The sequence below is a fragment of the Camelus ferus genome, chromosome 5, assembly GCF_009834535.1.
Source record: "Camelus ferus isolate YT-003-E chromosome 5, BCGSAC_Cfer_1.0, whole genome shotgun sequence".
NCBI lineage: Eukaryota > Metazoa > Chordata > Mammalia > Artiodactyla > Camelidae > Camelus > Camelus ferus.
In genome coordinates this window covers 3,071,339-3,091,714 of record NC_045700.1, presented here as the reverse complement: position 1 = coordinate 3,091,714, position 20,376 = coordinate 3,071,339, and the positions used below count along the sequence as shown (strand labels likewise).

At 42.5% G+C, this 20,376-nt stretch overlaps 1 protein-coding gene across 1 annotated transcript in view; it reads right to left on the bottom strand.

The window, feature by feature from the left end:
- CNTNAP5 (contactin associated protein family member 5) overlaps positions 1-20,376 on the bottom strand; it is a 735,160-nt gene that overhangs the window by 50,303 nt on the left and 664,481 nt on the right.

Below are 20,376 nucleotides of genomic sequence, written 5' to 3'. Positions count from 1 at the left end.
TATGCTAAGCACGGGCTCTGTCACTTGAGCTATACCCTCCCCCTTCATCATTCACATTTTTAAATGGTATTGCAAATATGCTGTTACTACAGCATCTAGGTCCATCTAGGAAATCACAGTTATACCACAGTTATGGGTTATCAAAATTGAACAGGCATCAGGGTCACCTGCTGTCCCCTCGCCCCCAAAACAGCTTCTGGTTAAGTAGATCTGATGAAAACTGTGTGTGTGTGTGTGTGTATGTGTGTGTGATCAGAAACCACAATACCAGTTTGGAAAAGAAAACAACCACAAGTTTATTTTGTAATTAGATTATGAGAACTTTAATGAGACGAAGTTCTCTTCCACGCTCTTCAATTCCCATGACTTCCTAGAACTCACTTTCTCCCTAACTGCCTTCAGGGAAGTTCAGAACACAACGGAAAATACAAAAAGTCACGCAAGGCAGGACAGGGGAAAATAATCTGGGGCGATGGGGCCATCACCCAAGAGTCAGCAAATGGAGGAAGCTCTGTACAGCTGCGCCTGGTTCTCCTGATTCGCCCTCTCCTTTTGGTCCTGACCGTCACAGATGGGAAACTGACTGAGGGAAGACGCTATCTATGAATCTAATAACCAAAAAGATGAATTGTCCCAGCTAGGTTCTCACTATGATTTATCTAAGGTACTATAATGTATTCTCCTCTATGGTCTCAATGTTTTTGTTCTATTAATATATGTTACATTTCTACATTATAAAGAGCGTGCATTTCTGTGTGTGTGAATATGGACTGAAATAAGATGTTCGTTGTGTGGAAATTATATGTGAAAATGCCTTCAGCCCCAGTCACGGCTTTGCCAAATGTGCTTCTGGAATAGACATATATATATATATATAATCAGATGACTTTTGGTGAACAGAAGTATGCTGTAAAAGTTTTAATGCATCCTATTAATGTTGGGGCGCTCCAGATCTATCTTGTCTTTTTTTTTTAAAGGTCTTCTGGCAAAATCCATGTCATTATTTTTAGAATTGAACAAATATATTCATGTCACTTAAAAATATTGGGGAGATCTCAATTACAAAAGAATGTGTTTAAACACAATGATAAGGAATCTACTTTAAGTCAAAGAAGATGTCGTCATATTCTATTAAACTTCCTTGCTACTTGCTGGACAAAGTTATGACCCCTTGGCTTATATCCAGCTTGAGTTCCTGCTTATGACTCCTCTTTCATCTACAATATTTTTTTCCCTTCCTCTGTTTTACAAGTGAAGAAACAGAGGTGTGGGGAGGTGAGTAACTTTTCATCATTTGTAGCAAACGATGGACGCAGATTTAGAAACTAAGTCTTGTTAGGTCTGAAGCGCATGGTTTTCCATGGAACACAATGGTCCCATGTGTTCATCTCATCCAGAATGGTCTTCCACTCCAAACTTGCCCATTAAGCTTGTTCCTACACAGACTCCAAAACTAAGCATGATTACCTCTTCCAGGAAGCCTTATCTGGCTTCTCCAAGGCGCCCTCTTTGGCTCCTACAAGTCCTGTGCTCACTTTGATCCTAACACGTACTGGGTTGTGTTGTTTATTTACTCGTCTATTTCTTCTCTCCTTTTTTCCTTCCCTCCGTCCCTTCCTCCTCCCTTCCTTTTATAAAAAATTGAACTAAGTTTACAATGTTGTATCAATTTCTGGTGTACAGCATATAATGTTTCAGTCATAAATATACATACATATATTCCTTGTCATATTCTTTTTCACTATAGGTTACTACAAGATATTGAATATAGTCCCCTGTGCTGTACAGTAGGACCTTGTTTTTTTTATCTGTTTTATATATAGTTGTTTGTATCTGCAAATCTCGAACTCTCAATTTATCTCTCCCCACCCCCTTTCCTCCCTGGTAACTATAAGTTTGTTTTCTATGTCTATGAGTCTGTTTCTGTTTTGTAAATCAGTTCATTTGTGTTTTTTTGGGGGGGGTGGGATGGATTCCACATATAAGTAATATCATATGGTATTTTCTTTCTCTGTCTAACTTACTTTTCACTTAGAATGATGATCTCCAGGTCCACCCGTGTTGTGGCAAATGGCATTATTTTATTCTTTTTATGGCTGAGTAGTATTCCATTGTATCAATATACCACAACTTCTTTATCCAGTCATCTGTCGATGGACATTTAGGTTGTTTCTGTGTCTTGGCTACTGTAAGTAGTACTGCCTTTCTTTCTTTTTTAAACATTAATTTATTGTTTCCAATTCCAGAGGCTAGAAGTCTGAAATAGTCTCTCAAAGGCTCTAGGCTAGGATTCTTCCATGTTTCTTCTTGTCCTCTAGTGGATGCCTGCTGTTCCTTGTCATTCCCTGGCTTGTAGGTGCTTAGCTCCAATCCCCATCTTCTTCACATGACCTTCTCCCTGGGTGTCTCTGATAAGCCTATAGGCAAGACGGCTCCATTACTCAACAAAGGACAGCTATGTTCCTTTCAGCCATTTTACTCTTTATGTAATTCTTGACCATCACCTACTCATGATATTGTGAAATTTATGGACTGGAAACTCACAACTGGAAAGTCCAAAAGCTATCTACGTGAGGTCTTGAGGTGAGCCTGAGGATAAAGATTCTCCCACTTCAGTTTTTTCAAAACATCATTTTATTTTGTTTTGTTTTCCTTGTTCCCACTTTTCCAGTTTTCCGACACTAATCTGTCTCAACACTGTCATTAGGGTGAGAATTATATGCTTACTCGGCCATATGATTTCAGTGCTTTAAAAAAGACCAAGTCTCCCTAATTTTGCATGATACATTTCCACTTCTTAGCCCGACATGCAAGGGCCTTTTGTGACCTTTCCAACTTTATCATATACATATTATTCATAACTTAACACACCTGAACCATCAGCATCCCTTTAAATAATGCTCCTCCTTGTCTGTGTGTCTTTTATTTCTTCCCCTGGAAATTCCCCTGCCTCCTTATCTGTATAGCAAGACCCTCTTCATTCATTAAGACCCAACTGATGTGGCCCAGGTCAGGTAAGGCCAATATTATCTTTCCTTCAACTGTATTGTCACTGTGCTCACCGTGCTCAATTTATCATGCTTCATTTGTCTCTCTCCTTGAATTTAAGCTTCTCTAGGAGAAAACAGCTGCTTACTCATCTTTGTGTCTACAGCAAATAACACGAACCTCTTATCTGAAGTCTCCAGAAGACATCTGTTAAATAAAATAGCTGGTCTGAAGAATGCTATTACCATTCACCAAAATTATAAATGAACCGTTGTTTGATGCCTACTGTGAGTCAGACGCTAATTAACATACAGTTATAATGTTACAATTCTATATTGAAGGAGTTCAGAATCTAGTTGAAGTAGGCGAAAACAAGGTCATACTCGCCTACTTATATGGCGACCATGTAATTAGGCTTTCAACCTATTCCTAAAGACGTTTTTTAAATCAAATTCTCAGATTAGAAAATATCATTTCAGGGAAATAAAATGCTCTACAAGCAAAACATAATCATCATAACTAATAATAATGATATCCATAATGAAATGAGGAATGCAGACCCAGGAGCACAGAACTTTAACAGGTGTTCTTCCATGACAACACGTTGGCCCCAAAGGCGTGTCTGGTCAAGAAGATGGAGGAGCTGATGTGAACAGAGAAGTGGCTTAGTCTGTGGACTTCTTTTCACTGTCAACACTCATTGACTTGACGATCTCATCCAGCGTTATGGCTCCAAACACCATCTTTTTTGGTGTCATAGGGTTGCTGCACCACACAGTTCTGGTTGCTAGAGGTTTGAAATCCAAGTGTCAGCTGGTCCGTGTCTCTATTAAATGCTCTAGGGGAAGTATTTCTTTGTCTCTTCCTAGTTTCTGGTAGCTCCTGGCAATGCTTGGTGTTCCTTGGCTTGTCACTAAATCATTCCCGTCTCTGCCTCTACTGTCATGCTAGGCGGCCTTCTTCCCTTTGTGTGTCTCTGTATCTCTAAGTCTCTGTGTCCATATCTTTCCTTTCTTAAAAGGACACCAGTGATTAGATTCAAGGCCCACTCTAGTCCAGCGTGACCTCATCTTAACTAATTATGTCTCTTATGACCCTTTTTCCAAATAAGTTTATATTCAGAGGTTCCAGGTGGATACAAATTTAGGGGAGACACTGCTGAATCTAGTATACTATGTCAATGCAGACCAGGTTCTAAATTTACATCCCCAGCCTGGTCTTCTGCCCGCCATTCCAGACTCCTCCATTCTATGATCTGTACCTCCAACAGTGAACTTACAATCTCTTCTTGATCTACTATTTCTATGACTCTTCCCAACTTGAGCATCAGCCATCCTATACTTCCAGGTGCTCTGCCAGAACACCGTGGCTTCCTCCTTGATGTCTTTTTTCATACCTTATGTCCCATGGGCTTTTGACATAGTTTTATGCTCCACTCTTTAGAATGTCTCTTGAGTCTAACCCCTTCTTTCACTCCCCACCGATTCCATCATTACCATCCTCACCCAATCGACCAATGTTTCTCATCCAGACTATTTCAACATCCTCCTAACTAGTCTCTTTCTAGTGTAATCTTTCATAGGCTGTTCTCACCAGAGCATCTAGAGCAATCCTGTTAATGCACAAATATGCTCATCAGGCCTCTGCTCAAAGCCCTGCAGGGGGTGCCCATCATCTTTCCCAGAGCAGAAGTCAATATCTTTGCTGTGATTACAAGGTCCTCAGGTCTTCCTTACCTCTCTCTTCATTATCTACTTCCCCCCCTTTGCCCCTGGGGCCCAGCCACCCTGCTCTCCTCACCAGTTCCTAAAGAACAAGCACACTTCTGTTTCAGTACTTTGCATTCCCTGTTTTCTCTGTTTGGAATGATCTTCTCTGGATATGCACAAGGCGACTCCACCCCATCCCCAACTCCGCCATGTCTTTGCTCAAATATCGCTAGTTTCAAGAGTTCTTCTCTTACGATCATACTACAACCTGCAAGATCCCCACCCTCCTCATACACGCCTCCGATTCCTTTACCTTGCATTTTTCCCAACAGAGCTTATCTTCTTGTAATATTTTGCTTCCTCTTACAATTACTATTTATTGCCTATCTCCATCCATTAGAATGGATAAGAGCGGAGATTTTAATAAGGTAGAAGCATCTAGAACAGAAAATTTGAATATGGTCCACCATACATAGGGAAAATATTGTTTCAGACATACAAACCCTTGCTGGGTCATTATGTGAAAACATTTCTTACTGTAGATTTTGGCCAGACATTGTTGGAAAGGCCTGATCTTTCAAATAACTTTCTTTTTTTTTTACAGTATTATCACCAACCTACTCATGTGTTAATTTTTACGTTTTTCAATTTGTTTAGTGATTTTCATCCTATGTTTAATTGAAATATCCCTGATAAGAGAAATTTACCTGTATTTTCCCTGGGGTATTCTCAGTGTCAGGAAAATTTCCTAGCACATAGTCAGGGTGGGGTGAGGGAGCTCAGTAAATATTTATTATATGTTTTTTAATAGAATAAATGAATGAATAGGGAGTTTCAGTGATATATGAAATATATCTCCTTTAATCTCATCCATGCTTAAACATATAAAATGTAAGCAATTGGTCAAAGGTTGGTAATAATAATTATAAGAATTATCATTGCTATAGCTATAAATGTTAGCTATTGTCATAATCAGTATCATTAAAATATCATTTATTGCCCATTTTGTTCTAGGAATTGTCTTAAATGCTTTTCTCATATTTCATCTTTAGACCTCAAAAATATTTCATACACGTTAGTACTTTACACTAACTGTACATATGGGGGAGATTTAATTTGTCTAGCCTGGTCGAACATTTAAATGTCAGCCATTTCACAAAGACTTGCCCTCTTACCTGACTGTGATCTGCATTTCCCAGAACCTCACAAACATGGAAGGGTGGCGTCCACGCTTGGCCTCCCTTCCTTAGCACTCATCATGTAAAGATACAACATGTAATAAAACCTATTTAGATGAAGGCATATCTCTGTATAATAATCCTACTTAGAACTCACCGAGAAAACATGAAAACACAGTTTGTGGCTATTCTGAAGCCAAACCCATATGTCCTGAGCTTGTTCTCAAATCACTGCATGCACAAATGCATGCTAAACTTCATGAGATGCCTCCCAATTAAAAAAAAAAAAAAAACCTTGCATTTTTAAGCTTCTTTGAAAAAGAGACAGCTTATACTGAAAGGAATTGCAAAGTTCGTGGAAGATAAAGTCAATTTTCATGGCAAAATGAAACATGATGGTTATTCGCCTTACTTTCTATCTTCGGCAAGGTGAGGACAGATTAGAACTGAAAAGAATCAGCTACCCTAAAGAAAATATTCTCAGCTACTTGAGAATTTCTCATGAGTCAGTAACTGCGAGGCACTGGGCCTTCCCAGATCCACTCAGCTATGATGGTTTTCCAGGGCTCAATTCATTTCTTATTCAAAAACAACCTTGAAAGCTCTCAGAGGAAGTAATAAACAGGTACCACGTCTTCCAGCCTATTCGGTGATGGGTTCTGGTTTACTTCGTTCAGCCCTATTCTAAGCACCTTCATAAGCAACAATTATCTTCTATTTCTGTTTACATTTGTACAGAATATTCTACGACCTCCCTTACCTTTAAGGGAAAAGTCATTTGCATTGAAAAGGAGACCCATTCCTGGGGGGTAAATGCAGACCCATCATCTCCCTTCCGTGGGACTCTGTCTAGACCCACTGTTTCTCTACTGCCTGCATCACATGGTGGCAACCTTTTTTCAACAAAAGGAAGATGCATTAAATTGTAAAATTGGGAGTTTATTTCTTTTTTTCCGTTGCTCTGTGTGAATGAAACCAAACAGGTTCCTCTGGTTCAGTCTTGCCCTCTGAATGTAGTCGTGTAGGAGGCACAGACCACGAAACTCCAGGGGAAGGACCAGCTGATGCTTCATGCGCTCAGAGGTTTCATTGCGCTACTAAAGATTTATCTGCCTTTCTTCTGAGACCTAATTAGTGTTCACTTACATTTAAAAACTCTCTCCTCTTATTTGTGTATGATTTAGGGGGTTTGAAGGCAATAGTAGTTAGAACTCGAGATCATAATTAGTCTTGAAAGTATTCATGGTGAGGCAGCTTTGTAAATTTTATGTTCACTTTTTACGATCCAGTTGCTTTTGAGTATAGATGCTTTTGATCACGGCACTTACAGTTTTACAATATTTGGAACTAATGCTAGTTGTGCGTGTGTTTGAACTTTTTTTTTTTTTTTAAGCTTTGATGACCACCAATTCTAACGATACAAGGCAACGCAAATTCACTGGAATCCTGGGTCACGATTTGTGATTTACTCCCTGGTTGGGGACAATGCTGCTGCTTCCCTGTAACAAGGAGCTCTTTCCTGCTCATTTCTTTACATCTTCCTGGTGCCCAGTGCAGGGGTCCCAGGGCAGCACCTCCATCAACACAGAGTAGACTGAGATCCACGCCCCTGGATGTGCCAGGAAAGGTGTTACTGACACTGACTGAGAGAAGAAAGATGCAGCCTTTCTCCCCAGACACACACAGCCTGGTGTGCAGCCCAGAATAATAAGACCATTATGAGAAGGGAAAGGGAAATGCTTAGAAAAAATATGCAAAGGGAAGAAAAATCACAGGAAGTCTTCAGGGATGTTACACCTGAAGCGGAGTAGCAAAGAACACATCCAAGTTAGCCACGTGGAGGAAAAGAAGGTGTTTCTAGAGGAAACAGTATGTCAAAGGGAAGGAGGATGGAATAGAGGATGGATTGCGAGTCTGTGGTTGGGTGGAAGGCAGGTCTGCACGTGGAGAATAAGCAGAAAACCACACTTAATACAAATTTGAGATGTGAAACAAAATTGTGTTTCTAAGGAAGCCATAAACCTTATTGAGCCATGATTTTTTTTTAACTCATCCTTTTGCTTTTTCCAACTGTTATTTATAAAGTTAATTTCAAAGGCACTGCTCTGGATGACTGCTCAAATACATTTTCTAAGGCTGTCATTTCAGGCAGTGGGGTGGGTGGTGGTTTGACCCACCGCACAGACATATCCCTACAACCAGGAGCTGAGCCACACGGCATTCGATGATCAGATCTGAAAGGTACCCTCAGCATCCACCATCATGCGCACCACGTAACAGAAGGGGTAAGGAAGTACCACTCAAAAAATGTTGAGCATAGAACTTATACATACTTTTTAAGTTTAAAGAAATGAGAAGTGCAGCTTTGTCAGAATGGTACCCAGACTCCTGGGTCTCTGGGTTTTCCTAACGTCTATCAGTTCCAAGCAGGCTGCCAAGTTCAAGGATGGCAAAGCAGCTCGTGCTGGCTTCAGGCACTTTCATAAATGAAAATATAAATGATGGTCAATTAGAGATGATTTCCTAAAGCATTTTCTAAAATCGTTCACAAAGAGCGTGACTAGCTCATGAATAACTTCAGGCACTTTTCACAATGCAAAGTCATCAAGACAGAACCACAGAATCCTGTTTCATGACCCAAAGACAAACAGATGGCATTCTTTCCTGGGAGGCAGGGCTCCTCCGGTTTCTGCTGGTGGAGTCCCACCTGTTCAGAAGTGAAGTGAGGGTCCCGTCCGGGAGGCGGTCCCTCCCTAATTCCTTATTCTTATTCCAACACTAGCCTGAGTGACGGAAATGTTGATTTGCTTCTGAAAGATGCACTTGGAGAAGAGGATGGACATGTATGTGGAGGGCCTATTCTGTGCCTAGGCTTGGGCAAGCCCTTGTGTGCTTATTCAGGACATTTCACTTGATGAAGGAGAACAAGGTGGTACTTAGGGAATGTCCAGGATGCAGGCCCCTTGAGTCTGTTTCTGGCCCCTCCCCAAGATCCTGCTCTAAGATTCCTGCACCCATCTCTAAGAGGAACCAGCCACTCCCCTGAGTCAGAGTTCATGGCAACAACAATGTACAATAGTGATTATATTCTGCTATAAATGTGAAAAAAAAGAAGCTCAAGGATATTAAACATCTACTGAAAGTCTCAGTGGGAACATGAGGTTTTGAACTCCAGACTTAATCCTCTAATCAATGCTGTGGATTTGGGGTAGGTTGAGAAGCTCAGGGGAGGGTCTCTGCCTACGAATGTGAGATAGAACAGAGAGAAAGACTACAGCAGCAGCCCAGAATACTTTCTGTTTTTCTCCCCAGTCTTTCCTTCCTTCCTGAAGATTGGATAAAATGGAACTGAAATAACAATAAAGAACAACATTGCCCCCAACAACATACTAATATACTGACTCTCTCACACTCATGCATTTGTCCACACGCACACTTACACACACAGTACCTCCTTCCTAACTATTCAGTTGACCTCAAAAAAGATTTAAACATCACTTATGCACCAAAGAGGGATGACAAGCAACCTTGTTGCCTCCCGAGACAGTGAATGCCCTGTAGCAGGCCTCTGGGAAAAACAAGAGCAACACGAATAATGGTCCTTTGAAGTGGGGAAACCAAGGGCCTTCTAATGATTCCTCCATATTTTACAGGTGAGGAAAAGTTGGGTTCAGAAAGCATGAGTGAGGTCACGAGAATGAGCCATGATGCAGTGATGTCATCCACTCGGCAGTCAGTTCACAAGTGTTTATTGAGCATCTACTGTGTGCCTTCCTTTTGTTGGTGCTGGGACCACAGCCAAGACTTCTGCTCCCATGGAGCTCAAGCCTCCAGTTCAGGATGGAAAGTAAACCCACATCTACTAACAAAACTAATGTCATGACCCAGACGAAGTGTCCCAGACTCTGTGGGAGCATGTAAAAGGTAGACAGGGATCCAGCATACTCAAAGAGGTCCTGTTAGAGCAGGCAGACAGCTAGATATGAGCAGAGAAAGGGGGAAACAGGCCAAATGGCAGGAATTAGGCAAAAAGGAAGGGTGTGGGTCAAATATAGGAAACCATACAATATAAAAAAACAGGGGCCCCTGGGCAAAGAAAGAAAAGCAGGAACCTCTGGACTGACAGGAACACATACATTTTAGGGTGACAAGTATCCTGGAGGCTGACAAAGAAAGGTGGGAAAAGGCAGGCCTCTCTGGTGCCCAAATGTAACCTTTTGCTCATTATGCCCTCATTACAGTAAATTTAGCCTTGCAGATTAGAAGCACCCATCATGCACTGATGCCATGACACTTCCCATCCAAACTGAAAAAGGACAAAAATCCCTCCTCCCCTTGAGAAGGTGGGTCTAGGATAGAGAACAGGGAATATGACCCCCAAACTCCTCCCTCTCCAATGAATATTCCACCCATTCATTTTTGCACCCTATGTAACCAACTTGCCAAAGAAACTCAGTGCAGCTGCTCACCTGAGTCTGCCCACTCTCCCTTTGAGAGCATCCTATCACTTAATAAATCCCCAGTTTACTTTCTTGACCTCCATGTCTCATTTCTGAATTCTTTTGGCAATGAGACAAGAACCTATTCACCAGCAACAGTCCCCCCACCCCAATATTCTCCAATTCCTGAGCCAGTGTGAGGTCTTCACACTGACCATCCTTTCTGTAGCATCCTTCTACAAAACAACAACAAATGCACCTTCCTTAACCACTCCTGTGACAGCGATACATCTCTGAACAACCCTACCTATCAACATCGTAAAGTCCAATGCCCTGCCTGTATTCTCCAATCTGATCTCCACCTTTCTATTAGCCACATCCTCACAAATCCCCTCCCAGTATCCTGTGCTGTGGCCCAGAGGGGTTCATACCCTTGCAACCTTTATTGTGTTTCTTCCAAGTGTTCCTCATATACAGTGAGTGCTGCTCACCAGATGAAAGAAAGAATGCCCTTAAGAAAAACCCATGGCTAGGAGAAAGAAAAAAACTCATGTGACTTTTCCACATTGTCAAATGTATTTGTTCACTGGTGGAAAAGTTGAAGCAGAGACAGGTAAGCGTTTCTTGAAAGAAAAGCAATATATAATTGCACTTGAGTTTTCCCCACCATCCCTCACAGATCTCCAGAGCTCCCCAGCCACCCCTTCTGATGGACCAAACTGTTCTAGCTCAGAGAGCAGAGGTCAGAGTGGGACACTTGCTGACAGGAGGTGCCATTCCCCATGTAAAACTGGGCTAGGACATTAGCTAAAAGGCTTTGTATACCATGCCATGGGGTTTGGGTTCATACTGCAAAAGTTGAAAAGTCAGAGAGGGTTCACATGGAAAGAGTATTGTAAGTTACATATTTTAGAAAAATCACAAAGAACCCCCCCCCCCAGGCCTCAGTGAAGGGAGTGTCCTGGGGCGATGAGGGCTGGAAGGTGGACAGACGACCTAAAGTCCTCTAGAAAGAGATCAGGCAAGATTGAGGAGATCAAAGATGATTTTGAGAGGGAAATAGCAAGACAGCAAGACCAAGGGGATTTGGTGGTAGGCTGGGTGTATTAAGGCAAGAGGAGAGCTATGACCCAAAGATTCCAGGTCTGGAGGTGATCAGAGCCCAGCTGGCTCACTAACCCCTCTCTGTGGCCAGCTGGACCACCCCTCAGTGTCTCCATGTACACCCTTCCTTCCAAGAGGGCTTTTGCACACAGTTCATCTCCTCTACTGGAACCGACCGCACCCAACCAGCCAGCCCTGCCCCCGTTTCATCTTTCATTAGAGATGTTTCTCCCAAGGGGAAGTCTTCTCTGTGTCCCCTCCCCCTAGTTTTGATATGAGCTCTCAAGGTATCATGAATTTTATCATGTGAAACTTTTCATGGGTTGCAACTGTATTCCTTTAAGTGTAGTTACTTTATCAACATGTGCCTCTTCACACAGAAGCCAAACTCTAGGGTGACAGAGGTCCTATTGGTTTCACTCCTCTCTGTCTCTTCAGTGCTTATCAAAGACATCTGGCAGTCAGTGGTCAATAAATAGTCATCTGGTGAATACATGAAGGACTTAATTCATAGCTTTAACTAGAGAAAGTAGGAAGAAAAAAGACAAGTTTTAAAATGGGGACAAAATAGGTTTTGATGACTTAATTTTATCTGGGGTATTAAGGTTATGATAGAAATATAAAACTGAAGATGGCAGAGAAACAGCAAGAAAAGTGGGGACTGGAAATTTGGAGAGAAGTGGAGGCTGGACATGGAGCTCTAAGCGCCATCGACAGGGAGGTTGGAAGCCTGCCACCCTCCTACAGTCACAGTCAGTCAGACACGGCTTTACAGGAAGGGAGGAATGTTGCCTTTAGCTCAGTTCTTCCCGGCTCCCCAGCTCAAAGACGTATTATAATATGTGAGAAGAAAGCCATGTTCTTTCATGAGATACCCCATGCCCCTTCCAATGACAGAATCATTAGAGTTCCATGACATTGGAAGCAGCTCTTTGTAGAAACTGCCCTCAGCAGGAAACCCTATCCTTGTCACTTTAGCTACATTGTCACTAACTTTAATTCAGTCACCCCCATTCTCTACTCATCTCTGGCCACAAGCATGCCTTTCAAGTCTTTTGATCAGACAAACCCTTGCTAACATGTTGTTTTTTTCCCTACAGATCAAAGAAGTACAATGGAGAAAAGTAACAGATGGCCAGACCTATTTCTCAGCTTCCCCTTCAGACGTCTCATGAAAACACTATGTGAGCAAGATGGCATCTAAAGAAAGATCACAAGAAGTCAACAAGTCTGCACACAGTATGGGATGGCAACGACTCTGACCCCATAACTCAATGATTAGTTGAGCTTACTTCTCCTTTTCCCTGTAAAAATTCTCATGGCTAAGCAGAATCTTTGGAGTTGGCTTTGGAGGACACGAGTCCACCTTCTCCCCAGATTGCCAGCATTCTGATTAAAAGCAATTTCCTTTCTACCAACAATTGCCTCTTGAGTATTGATTTTCCAGGGGTAAGTGAGCTGGTCTTGCATTCAGTAACAATATGGTGACCCAGTTCAAATCTTGAGCCTGTGTGCTTGTCAACATGTTTTCAGAGAGGTAGGACAGAATAAGAGCTCTGATTAGCTAATCTTCCTGGGTCAGATCCCAGTACCTCTTACATGTCACCAGTGAGGCCCCAGGCAAATCAAATGGAGTCCTGGTACTTCAATCCTGTGTGCAAAATGGCTATAATCATCGCAGGGGCTTCATGAAACTGATCGAAGTTTTATTAAGTAGTTTAAGTGTACACGACAAATAACATTCATGAATGTTAACTCCTATCATGATCATTATTTAATCTCTCTTAAACAGTTTGAAGATTCCTTAAAAAAACTGAAAGTAGACTTACCCTACGATCCAGGAATACCATTCCTGGGCGTGTATCTGGAAGAAACTAATTTGAAAATATATATGCACCCCAATATTCATAGCAGCGCTATTTACAATAGCCAAGACATGGAAGCAACCCAAATGTCCATTGACAGATGACTGGATAAAGAAGCTGTTGGTATATCTATACAGGAGAATACTACTCAGCCATAAAAAAGAATAACATAACACCATTTGCAGCAACATGGATGGACCTGGAGATTGTCATACTAAGTAAAGTAAGTCAGAGAAAGAAAAATATCGTATGATATCACTTTCTTGTGGAATCAAAAAAAGACACAAATGAACTTATTTATAAAACAGAAACAGACTCACAGACATGGAAAACAAATTTATGGTTACCAAGGGGGAAGGGGTGGAGGGATAAATTGAGAGTTTGAAAGTTGCAGATACTAACTACCAAATATGAAATAGACAAATAACAAGGACCTACTGTATTGTACAGGGAACTACATTCAATACCTTGTAATGGCCTATAGTGAAAAAGAATATGAAAAGAAATATATATATATATATATATGTGTAACTGAATCACTATGCTGTATATCAGAAATGAACACAACACTGTAAGTCAAATATACTTCAGTCAAGAAGAGTATATGACATATAACATTTATAAATATTAACTAGTACCATGATTATTATTTTGATTATTATTTAATCTCCCTAAAGTTACATTTGTAGTGATTCCTTCAGGAAGCAGTGAAAAGAATGCACCATCCTCATCACAAGTTGTCTCGGGCTCTATCCTTTGGGTCATCATTTGGACAGTTAAAATGATTCTGAAAGGAGCATCATTAATGCAACACCATATTTAGAGCTCCGTTTACACAGAGGGAAATTCGGAAGACGCGAGTGTGCTGTTGAACACAGACACAGCTGCCCGGAGAGCTGGTCTCATTACCAATTGATAAGCAATTGAATGTGTGCAATTTGCTCGGTAGCAGCAGCCTAGAAGAATTTTGAAAGGCCGAATCCTCATCTCAAGTTCAAATTTCTGCCTACTGAAAGGGAGATTTTGGAACAGTTTCCTGGGTGAAGTGGGCTTATATAGAAAGTAACCAGCGGTTCTTATTTATTTACTGTTTTGTAAACAAAACTGTGCTGAAAATATCACATTTGCTAGATCCTAATTCAATTGCAGATGAATTCTGTGCTCAACTCCAAAATGGCTCAAATAATTCTTCTACTGCTTCTCCTGGAGGAGGGACTAAAAATAGAGGAAATTGTTAAACAAATAGGTCTAACCTATCTGTATATATTTCATCTAGATAATTCCCTCCCGTAGGAAAAGAAATGAGTTATTTTAGCCAAAGATGAGTTAGTCACCAAGGTACTTCCAAGCCAGCAATTAACTCAGGATCGTAAAATTGTAGCCCATGTTTCGTTCACTCCTTCTCTTCTCATGTGTGTGGTTAATTAATGACCATTTCTGATGGCCCCAACTTAGTGTCAAGCCTTGGTGTTCCATCTAAAAGCCACTTACTGTCATCTGTCTGGTTTCCAAAACCCAGTTACAACATCATTCTCTCTCTATTCAAATTCTGCTTTGGTAAAATGGAGCCTGGTAATAATCCACAACTTTTCTTACAGGGGAAGATGAAAGATGGCTCTTCTTGCCCTTGGGTTGCGAGGGATTCACTCCTGTTAGGATGCTGAGACCAGTGTAAAACTAAACCCTAGGGATAAGTGTATCAGAAACCTAAAGGCATTATTTATTGTGAGTGATGTATATTTGCGAAAGTGCTCTGAGCTCTCTGGGGAACGCTAGAACACAAACACTAGGTATGTGTGTAATTAATAACCCTTCAGTAGGGATTATGGTCTTCCCGAGTAAGTGTATTTATAGGTTGACACTCACCAAAGATAGTTAAACAATTTCAAAACAGCTCAAGGCATATCCCCCCTGGATATAGGGAGAATTCATGTGCCGGACTCTCAGGAGCATGGGTGGCAGCTATCACAGACAAGGTGCATTTCAATTTCATCCCGGGAGACATTCCCATGGGAAATGACTCGCCGGCCTTACTTGAGGACTTGCAGGATGGAGCAGAGATGTCAGTAAGACTAAATGTGCACAGAATCCTCTCCGTGAGAATCATAAAGCAAAACAAAACCAACCTCTGGTTTTCAGTTCTTCCTTTGATTAGCAGTCCACCAAGTGGACATGCGTGACTGACCTGAAGGTACGGATGCCATGAAAGCCAGCAAGGAGTGAGCTGTCTGTGGCAGAAATCGTTTCATTTCAGAGCTTCCTTCTGTTTTTCGATGATGATTCAAATATCATCCCTAACATAGCATCTTTGGACCAATCCCACTAATAATATACAAGCGTATTTGTAAGGAGATTCTGGGCTTTGCAGAACATTTGATTAACTACCCACTGACTCCAGAATCACACAGAAGATCTCTGCAGTGAATAAGTTTCCTCCATCTGCTTCTCGGCACGGCTTCCCTATGGTCGTTCCCTTGGGAAATGCTATATTTTCCCCAATGTCCCTTCATTCTTGTTTCTACCCTCCCCGTCTTTAGACCTTTCTCTGCCTCATTACATAATAAAGTTGAAGGTTCTTACCATGCATGATGAACGACAGTTCCTAGAAGGAAGTGTCGCTGTTCTAACTGGGAGACTGGATAGGGCAGTGTAATTGTCGTGACATTAGTGTCTCCCTTAGTGATGATGGTGTGTGTGATCTGGGGCAAGACACGGAGCTGCTGAGTCAGGACAGAAGGAGGTAGGCAGACGTTCTCTGTGTAATTTTTTTTTTTAAATAACTTTTTTTGCAAGAGGTAGGTAATTAGATTTTTTTTTAAATTTTTAATGGAGGTACTGGGGATTATACCCAGGACCTTGTGCATGTTAAGCACGTACTCTACCCTTGAGCTATACCCTCCCCCCCTTTTTGTGAGAGCTTTGCCAAGCCACCTAACCTCTCTGCACCTTAGATCAAAAGAAGAATATTAACATCTACTACAGAGATGCTGTGTTAGATCTGAAAAAAAAAAAAAAGAAAAGAAAACTAAACTATGTTCCAACCATGCACGATGCAAAATCAGACATTCAACAGTCACTCACTGCTCAGAAGCCAGACACCCAGAACTACCCTGGGGACAGGGTAGTGCTAAATGCTGTGTCAGGGTTTGGTTTTATGACTCCGACCTCCTCATTACCAAACTAGCTTTCTGGAGCGGCTCTGGATGTGGGCATCCTGGAAGATGCTCACTCCCTAGGTAAGCCCTCTTCCTTCTAGGTGCTGGGCCAGAGATGTCACAGGAGAGCTTTACCAAGTTCTTCAAACAACCCTGGTGATTTGGCAGTGTAGACCTAATGCCTGAAAAGATGTGCGTCTACATCGATCCAGAAATTCTACATCTAGGAATTTACCCAGGGCAGTAATGGAAGCCCCAAAGACTCAGCAGGAAGTAATTCATTGTAACATTTAAGAAAAGCGTAACATGAAAAATCAATCTAAGTATCCAACAGCAGGCAAAATATGAACACACCATATAATCTAACACAATTTATCTGCTGGTATATAACAATATAGAAGGATTTTAGAACGTGGCATTAAATGAAAATAATTCTAAGACAGTATGCATAGTCTGATTACATCTGATTTAAATAGCAGTCGCCAGAGAGAGTCAAGTCACTGTTAATTACACTTTCCAAGGGAGGCACTGTGTCTAAGTGCTTCCCTTATGTCATCTTATTTAATGCTAGCAATAACCCTTCCAAGTAGGTATTAGCTGTGAGTCATTTTAAAGATGTCCTTAAGGCAAATACAACAGATTAAAGGCTTTGAAGAGGCACCTGCTGGATGTGTAAGTGGTACCTTTAATGCCAGGGCGCGTTCGCATCCATGGGGATGGTTTCGTCCAGACTTCCCTTGATGTGATTTAGGGGAACCTGCTGTCCTGTTACTTACAGATTGCACCGTGCCCGTCCCTGCTCCCAGTGCCATTCAACACGAACTATCTCCAGGCAGCTTGCAGAGCACCCGCCCTCGCTGCCACTCCTCCCCTTCAGGGCCTGGATGTTTAAACAGGAACTGCCTCTCTCTGCGGGAAACAGCTGGCTGGGAAGCCTGCGCCTTAATTAGCCATTTCTCCCCAGGGATCTGTGCTCAGTAAATTCACTCTTCAGAGCAAGTACAGATGGTGAGATGAAACAACAGAGCCGATGGTCGAAAAATTTGTTTTGAAGGGAACCGTTATCTGTGACCATGTGTGGAGATGGTATATGAGGACACTAGACCTCTGTCTCCAGACTGAGAGCCACTCCTCCGACCTAACCTCTGGCCCATCGGGGTCAAGAACGGAGATTTTAGTGTTGAGTCACTGGTGTAAATCTTGGCTCCGTCCCTTTATTAGCGCTTGGTTTCCCCCGCGCTACCTCAGTTTCACTCTCTGTGATTTGGGATGGTGCTGCCGGCCCCCACATGCGTGGGACCATCCTCAGTTCAATGCCCAGGATGCAGTGTGCAGGCATCACACACGTTTGTTCCCTTTTCATCTTTTATCCTTTGGGTTTATGTGCAAGGCACATAGTGGGTCTTCAGGAAACATCTGTTAAGCCAATCCTTATACTTTACTTATATAGACGCCACTCCTCAGGCAAACCAACCATACAGACGTCTGAGAACTGGCTGCAAGGAGGCGGAAACTTGCATCTTTGAAAACCTATCAGTACAGGTATGGTTTCAGGTATTTTACATATTCTTCCTTTTTTTATAGCACATTTTTTTAAGAGAAGTAGACATCATTCTCGAACTCTGTCCAAGAGATCCAGCAGCCCTTGCAAGGTCAGGGCTGTGACGACATCAGGGCCCCATGTGTGACCGGTCAAACCAGGACACTGCTCCTGACTCCAAGGTCTGTCCTCCCGGCCCATGGTCCCCTGTTAGCACCATGCGGAGGGGGCGCAACTAGGGGCTGACTTGGGACACTAGTTTCCTCCAACTTTACACAGCGGACAGGTGACCCAGACCAGGGACGACCGGAGACAGCAAGTTAAAGGGCTCCCTGTCCAGCAAGCCCCTGGATCTGAGGTGGCTGACGCAAGGAGGATGGGGAAAAACCACAGAACACAGACAAGAGGACGCAGCTGCCTTAAGGCACACGGCAAGCACTCGTGTGTATTGGCCTGACACAGAGCTACTTCAAAAGGACACGTGATGTCTAGCTGATAATTACAAGACAGAAGCAAAATGTACTACACAAAACAAACCCTGAAATGGTCCTGTTTTATTTAAAAAGAAAATAAGGGTGTAAGTGGGCTATGGTCTCCCTGACTCCCTCCCTCTGTCGTGAGATGCTGCTCTGTCTCTGAGAGGTCCAGGGTTCGGGACTGAAGCACTGCTATCTGGATGGCTTGAGTCTCTCCCGGGAAAGTGATGGGGTATGAGGGGTCAGGTCTGGAAGGCTTCACGATGCTCTCAGCGTACCACCTGTTAGAGAAGCTGCAGTCCCCCCACCTGGCTCTTCAGAGGTGACCAGTCCAGGATGTCCACCAAGGAGTCCCAGCTCAGGGACGTCCTGGAAATACTGTCCGGGGAAGGTGGTCATTCTCAAACTGGAGCCTGCCTGCGTCAGAGTCACCAGGGGACTTCTTAAAGCAGATCGCTGGTCCCCCCACCCCACCCAAATTGTCCAGTTCAGTAGGTCTAGGGTGAGGCAGCAGAATCGGCATTTCTAACACATCCCAAGTGATGATGATGTGGCTTGTCCAGAGACCACACCTTGATAACCTCTGGGTTAACACAGCACATCTGGTCCTGCAGTAAAATGGGGCAGGGGACAAGAGGACACCCTCCCGGAGCTGTGTTCTGGAGCACGGAGATTGGGGTTGGGGGAGGGGCTGGAAAGTGTGTGGAAGCCCCACTCACCTCCTCTCTCTCCTTCTCTCTCCACCTCCCACCTTAAAAATTTCTTAGTTTCCTTTGCATCCCTGCTCCCAGTTCTAAGCCTTCTCCATCAACAACCCTGAACACCTCCTGGGGCCCAAACTGCCTCTGAGAAAAGGCCAGGCAACTAACTTAAGATATTTTGCTTCACTAGCAGTTCAGGGAATGAGATTCAACAAGACAGAATAGTTCAGAAAGATTTTCAACCGGTACAAGTATGGTCCTAAAGTTTCTTAAACTAAGGTACCTCTTTCAGTGTTTAACATTTAATGTGGTGACAAATCTGAGTAAGGTCTCAAAATCCAAATGATTCAAATTTTTAAAAATATCATTTGAAAAGAACGTGTTAACTAAATGTATATAATATGAAAGTATTTTGGTCATATAAAAATAGCAAAGTGGACTAAAATGCAAGGCTATCCAAAATAGAAGTTTAAATCCCTAAAATTGCTTATTTAATTTAAAAAAAATTAAATGATTTAGAAAGACTCTTGAGCCCTCTTACTTTTCTATAGTTAAAGACATTTTTGAGGTTCAAATAAAAGCTATGCATCCTGTCCCCAGAAAATTCTCACACACACGCAGGTGGATCTAATTCCAGAGGCTCCGGGATGGGCTGGAGGGGTCACCTCACAGCTCCCTTCCAAGACTGCCTGGTGCAGATGCTACAGCATGTCTTCTGCAGAAAGCGTATCTCCCCCCTCCTCCCCAGATTCCACAATTAATCAGACCTCTGATTAGCACACACCTCCATGCCCTGAACTATAATCCCCCCCATCTCAAAAGCTGTTCTGATTGGGAACCGTTTGTGTTAGACCAAGCATTCATATCTTCAGCTCGAAGGTTCTGTTTCCCGTCTTATAATGTCCTTACTCCCTCTGCTCTTCCACAGAGCAAAGGACTGTCCCACAGCCAACCTGAAATAATCCACGAGGCTTTTCGTAGATCTGTCCCGTTACCTGTGACAGCGCTTCCGGGAGAGAGTCAGCTCACATGGAGCTTTAGATCAGCAACGACATGGAAACGTTCCCGGCACTGACACACCTAACTCCAGATATAGACCAGGATTTTTGGGGAGATGGGGACAATATAAGAAATCACTCCTATTGGAGGCAATCAATGACTGTTTTCCAATTATTTTAAGAATAAAAACTTGTTATTGTGACTATGAGTAAGGTGAAGAGA